The sequence below is a fragment of the Tachysurus fulvidraco genome, chromosome 3, assembly GCF_022655615.1.
Source record: "Tachysurus fulvidraco isolate hzauxx_2018 chromosome 3, HZAU_PFXX_2.0, whole genome shotgun sequence".
Taxonomy (NCBI): Eukaryota; Metazoa; Chordata; class Actinopteri; order Siluriformes; family Bagridae; genus Tachysurus; species Tachysurus fulvidraco.
In genome coordinates this window covers 18,511,456-18,517,097 of record NC_062520.1, presented here as the reverse complement: position 1 = coordinate 18,517,097, position 5,642 = coordinate 18,511,456, and the positions used below count along the sequence as shown (strand labels likewise).

Below are 5,642 nucleotides of genomic sequence, written 5' to 3'. Positions count from 1 at the left end.
AAAAATAAGAAAAAATACCTTCCTGCCAAAAAAAAAACCACCCTCATGTATATTTATAAGATTTAGCATGTCAAGTAGATCAAGTAGATCCTATTATGCTGCTTAAATGGATTTTCATGGGTGTTAGACTTTAGAATGCACCATCATATGCGCTGACTGATACATATTCATGATATGTGTGCGGCTACATAGAAAGCAGAGCTGTAGTCAATCTAAGGCTGTGGTAATTGTTTATCTGCTGTGTGTTCTCTTCCACTCACTCTTCCTTCGAGCGCATAAATTGAGCTGTCGTTGGCTTGGTGGACATTTTTTTGTCAGCCCTCGTGGTGCGGTAGGCTTGCATGTGGGAACCCCACACGATAAATGTCATTTCTAAATCAATTTGCATGAAAAAAGCTGCAGTGGGAAGTGAACAGTGTGTGGTCCTAAGGACAGATAATAAATGCCGTAAAATATGTGCATTGCCATTTTACAGACCCTCATAACCTCCCTGATTATGCTATTCCTTTTACCAATAAACACAAGGATAAGAACCTAAAATTGACACAAAAAAATTAATGTAGTCTATGAGCTTATGTCCAGATAGAAATGCTGGGCAGAATAACCACGGGTGCAGATGGTGATTGAAAATCATTTTAGTTTTTTTTTTTTTTTTACTTCAAACAGATTTTCATTTTGTCGAGGTATAAGGCTACATGGTGAACAAGCCCTGTCTGGAGATACTCAACAACACATATATCACTCACAGAAACATAAGATCTGTCTACTTGCTTAAATGACCTGAGTGTGAGCTTTGGTAATGTGTGTGTGTGTGTGTGTGTGTGTGTGTGTGTGTGTGTGTGTGTGTGTGTGTGTGTGTGTGTGTGTGTGTGTGTGGGTGTGGGTGTGTGTGTGTGGGTGTGTGTGGTGGGCAGGTGGGCTCTCTGGCCTCTGTGCTCTCTCTAGTCTCCTGCCGTCACCGCCGTCATGACTCTCCTCGACTACGCGTATTCTTAAGCAATAACAACGTGATCCGTATTATCCACCCAAGAATACCCGTCACCGAAGAGAGTCTTTCTAAGGAGAAAGCAATAGCGGAATCGCAAGCATTGTCCTCAGCCGTTTGGCAAACGCCAAGGCCTTTCAAAACAACTGATTGAAGATGATTTGCGGCACAAGGCAAGGCCCCATCAATGGTTTTTCTGCAAACAGAAATCGACAAGTGCATTTTTCAATCCATGCTTGAGAGTACATGTGTGGCAATAGCTTTGTCTTACAACAGTGCGTGCCTGTCAGATGAAGAGTGTGTATTAAATAGCAGCATTAGAGTTGGGGGGGCGGTGTGTTGGGGAGGTGATGGATTGCGCCGCCCCTCACCTATCTCTGTACAGCACTTACCTGGACCGCAGAGGATTTAAGCACCCGGCTCATGCTGTGTTCTTTCAGCACCAATACATGAGCTGCTCTCCAGCTCTATGCCATACGCAAAATCCCACTGAATCCGTCCTGCTGGAAAATAGACAGAAGGAGGTTAGGGTTCAGTGGAGAGATTGTGACCTTTCAATCCTCCCTACACATTACTGTGTCCAGCCCTTTACACATGTGCCATCTATCTAAAACTCGGAGAGACAAAAGCCAAAGACAAAATGTTCAATGGGACCATGAGGAGAATTCTATATGGTAAAAGGTATTGTAATGAAGCTTTTTCCCCTCTCTCTCTCTCTCTCTCTCTCTCTCTCTCTCTCTCTCTCTCTCTCTCTCTCTCTCTCTCTCTCTCTCTCTCTCTCTCTCTCTCTCTCTCTCACACACACACACACACACACACACACACACACACACACACACACACACACACACACACACACACACACACACAAAGTATATTTTTGTGAAATTTCGTTCTATTTTTCATTTTATTAAACAAATGACTTTAGAAAATGAAATAATTTAGGCTACAGATAAAGCAAAACAAAGATAATGTGTATAGTGGTGTAAACAGCATCTGTGGGCTTTAACAAATACTTAAAAAAATACTTTTGACATTTTTGTGTAAATTGTAGTGTTAATTTGGTTCAAGTAAATTTCTCCCATGTTAACTGTAATAGTTTTAAAACTTAAAGTTCAAAGACAAACACGATTAATAATGCCCAGTATTTAAACCTGTGAATGAAAAATATTTTTTCCACATGAATATAAATGACTTAATCTATTGAACTGATCTACGGTTTTAATCGATATTACTGATTAAGTATTCAGGCAATGCTGCCTACATTTCAATCATTATTCTTTTTGTTTATTTGCTGACAGCTACTGAAAGCAGGGTTCAATTTATTTTCAGCATCAAATAAATATGAAAATGTTCTTTTAATATTTGGACTCAACAGAGAAAAAAAAGAGAAAATTCTGTGTAAATTTAAATTTTACACGTAAAATGATTTTAAAAAATAAATCAATAAGGGGTGCATTTTTAAGTTTAAAATAATCAATTTAAATATCAAATTCTGACCACATTAAAAAAAAATTGCAATGCAATTATATATTCTACCATCTTATTCTTCCAATAGGAATAATGATCACAATATTGATACAATCAACAAAACATTATTACAGCATTTTAACTGACAAAAGCAAACCCCAAATGCAGAAACCCAACAAGACAGCGGTAAGACAGCAAACTTACCCTTACTACATACCAGTAAAGGAAGATAAAAGAAAGGTTGAGGAGATGGATGGCGAGGGAGAGAGAGAGAGAGAGAGAGAGAGAGAGAGAGAGAGAGAGAGAGAGAGAGAGAGAGAGAGATATGAACTGAAACACTGAACAAAACAAAAGCAGCTCTAGAGCATCACGGATGCTGTAGCAGGCTTCTGCTCTCTTACCCCAGTCTCAAAGACACCCAGACCGCTAAACAACGGACGAACCTCTCAAACAAAACACACACACACACACACACACACACACACACAAACACAAATATAAAGCTGCCCTGATGCAGGGTAACGCTCACCCAGCATTCCAGCCCCAGGGCTCTCTCTCTCTCTTGTCCTCTCCATCTCTGAGACATCACACACTCTCTAACTCAACACAGCAGTCAGGGATTCTCCTCCCATCACCAACTGTGAGAATTAATCAATGCCCCTCCATGCAGATCTATTTCTGTTTATCTTCAAAGTTCCTCTGGGTGCACGCAAATCTTTCCTCCCATCCAATGCTTTCTTTTTTCTCCTCCATTATTTTGTTGAATCCTTACCCTCCTCTCTTTGTAACTACAACTCTGTATCTTTATAATGGAACTACACAGTAGCCTGACTGCAGGGGGAAAGAAAAAAGAAAAAAAAAAGGGAGATATTTTTCAGTCTAGCATTGAACATCGCTGAATGAATCTGTATTCTCTGCCTCACCTCCACTTCACTGCCTCTCTCCATGAGAGCTCCGTGGTGCCCTATTCCACCCCACATAAAAAAAAAACACTTCTGGCTGGACCCTTTACTGATTGCAATTTAATTGCAAAGAGCCCATGAATATGGTAATATGGCACAATACTCTTGACAGGAGCGCTCTAGATGGGGCATTGCACAAATAAGGATCACGACTACACACAAAATAAAAGGCACAAAACAAAAATAGAATGTGAAATCAATGGAAATAAAAAGGATCCCCTTTTTTGTGTCAAAGCTGCAAACACAAATATTAAAAGCTAGAAATTTCAGGATGCTTTTTTTTTTTTTTTTTTTTTCTTTTTTGACCTAAAAGTGATGCCATGGAGATGTCCACATGTGTGGAAGTCACTTACCCTCCCAGCCCTCAGGTCCAGTGTCTGTTTCCTGCAGAGCGTCTGCTGCGTGAGATTTCTGCCTGTGATATGGTCAGTATAGCAAAGCACCAGCTCTCCGCAGTGCCTCCGATACAGTTAGAGAGCCACAGCGAGAGAGAGAGAGAGGCGATGAGGCAGCAAGGCAGTCCCAGGGTGTACAGGTGGATGCGGATGCTGCATCCTCACCGGGATGCTCGATAAAGAGGATCAAAAGCCCACTTCTCACTCCTGAGCCAGTTGTTGCTTGACACAGCGAATGAACTTACACGCACAGAAGAGAGCAAGGTAGAGAGGGAGCGCAAGAAAGAGAGAGAGAGAGAGTGAGAGACCATGACAGAGAAAGGAGAGTGTGTGCGTGTTTGTCGTGTGTGAGAGAGATGGAGATAGAGAGGGGAGTGAGGGAGACGCAAAAGGGGGGAGAGGCAGAGAGAGAGAGAGAGAGAGAGAGAGAGAGAGAGAGAGAGGAGGGTCTGAGTGAGTGACTGATGGGAGGAGAGGGAAAGAGAAAAAAAAAATCCATCCAGTGTCGGTCCACAGCCTTGTAGCTTTTTTTTTAAAATACTGCCATTTCTCTCTCTCTCTCTCTCTCTCTCTCTCTCTCTCTCTCTCTCTCTCTCTCTCTCTCTCTCTCTCTCTCTCTCTCTCTCTCTCTCTCACCCCTCCTACCTCAGAGGAAAGGAGAAAATAATTAGATTTGAGCCACACACGCTTCCCAAGCTCACTGACTTGTGGATTCGAGACTTCTAATGGTGGATTAATTGAGGGAGATCTGGCATGCTACATGCTCCACAGGCTCCCTGTCCTGACTTCCCAAACGGAGTATGACCCGAGCCCCACTCCACAGAATCACTGTTAATACACAATCAAAAACAACAACAACAAAAACCACCATTGGGAAAATGACTGCACTCACACACTCCTCCCACACTTCTCCCAGCTGCATGTGTTAAGTGACACTGCATAGCTGGTCATGAAAAAGGGAAATGTAACACATTATGCAGTCTGATCCTGTCTTCTTATAGGAAAAATAACACTCATGCTCTTGTCAACAGCAGACATATGGAGTGGCTGTAAGTCTTTCAGACTGACAGCATTAAAGGACTAAAATGGAAAGAAATCCTTTGTGAAAAGGGAGAAAAGGAAGAACGAGAGACTTTCCCTGAACTGAAAAAAAAAAGGAAAACCCCATTCAAATGCACCTAATTTCATTCAGAATGATGTAAGGTTGCCTTAATGCCAACAAGCCTTTTAACTTCCCACAATGGGACTGACTTTTGAAGCTGACATTTCCGATTACGGAAGCCTAAAATGATTTGAAAGGGAGCTGTTTTCTCTCTCTCTCTCTTTCTCTCTCTCTTCCATGTAAGTAACAGAGTATTGTGAAAATGTTAACACCACACACACACATACACACACAGCAGGTTTCTTTTCCCCCTTGTGCAGCACAATGTCTTCTGCGTTTGACACTACACAGATTAATCTCTATTAAAATGCTATCAAACAGGTACATGGTTGAAATGCTGCAGAGCCTGGATGAAGAACAGCAAGTGGTGTGTTCAGCCACAAAAACGAATACAACTCTTCATCGTTTATAAAAAAAAAAAGAAAAAAAAGAAAAAAGAAATCTGGTAGCCCCAATGTGCACTCATTTATTTGTAAATGCAATTTTTTCCCCAATGGTGAATACATACAAATCATATCTATATTCAGGATAAATGAAAATAAAACTGCTCTAACTGGTTATTGGATTATAATACAAAGCAGACAAAGAAATCAGACATGGTGAATTTCATGCCAAAGACAGCCATCTACTGCCCCCTGTTGACCAGTTGATTGACTGAGCAGCAGGGC

At 41.4% G+C, this 5,642-nt stretch overlaps 1 long non-coding RNA gene across 1 annotated transcript; it reads right to left on the bottom strand.

Moving 5' to 3' along the window:
• Positions 1-791: 791 nt before the first annotated feature.
• LOC113644303 lies at positions 792-4,153 on the bottom strand. The gene is made up of 3 exons (XR_003440972.2): positions 3,771-4,153; positions 1,378-1,485; positions 792-1,181 (listed from the first exon to the last, which is right to left on the bottom strand). It is a non-coding gene; the product is annotated as an uncharacterized LOC113644303 (long non-coding RNA).
• Between the last annotated feature and the right edge of the window lie 1,489 nt (positions 4,154-5,642).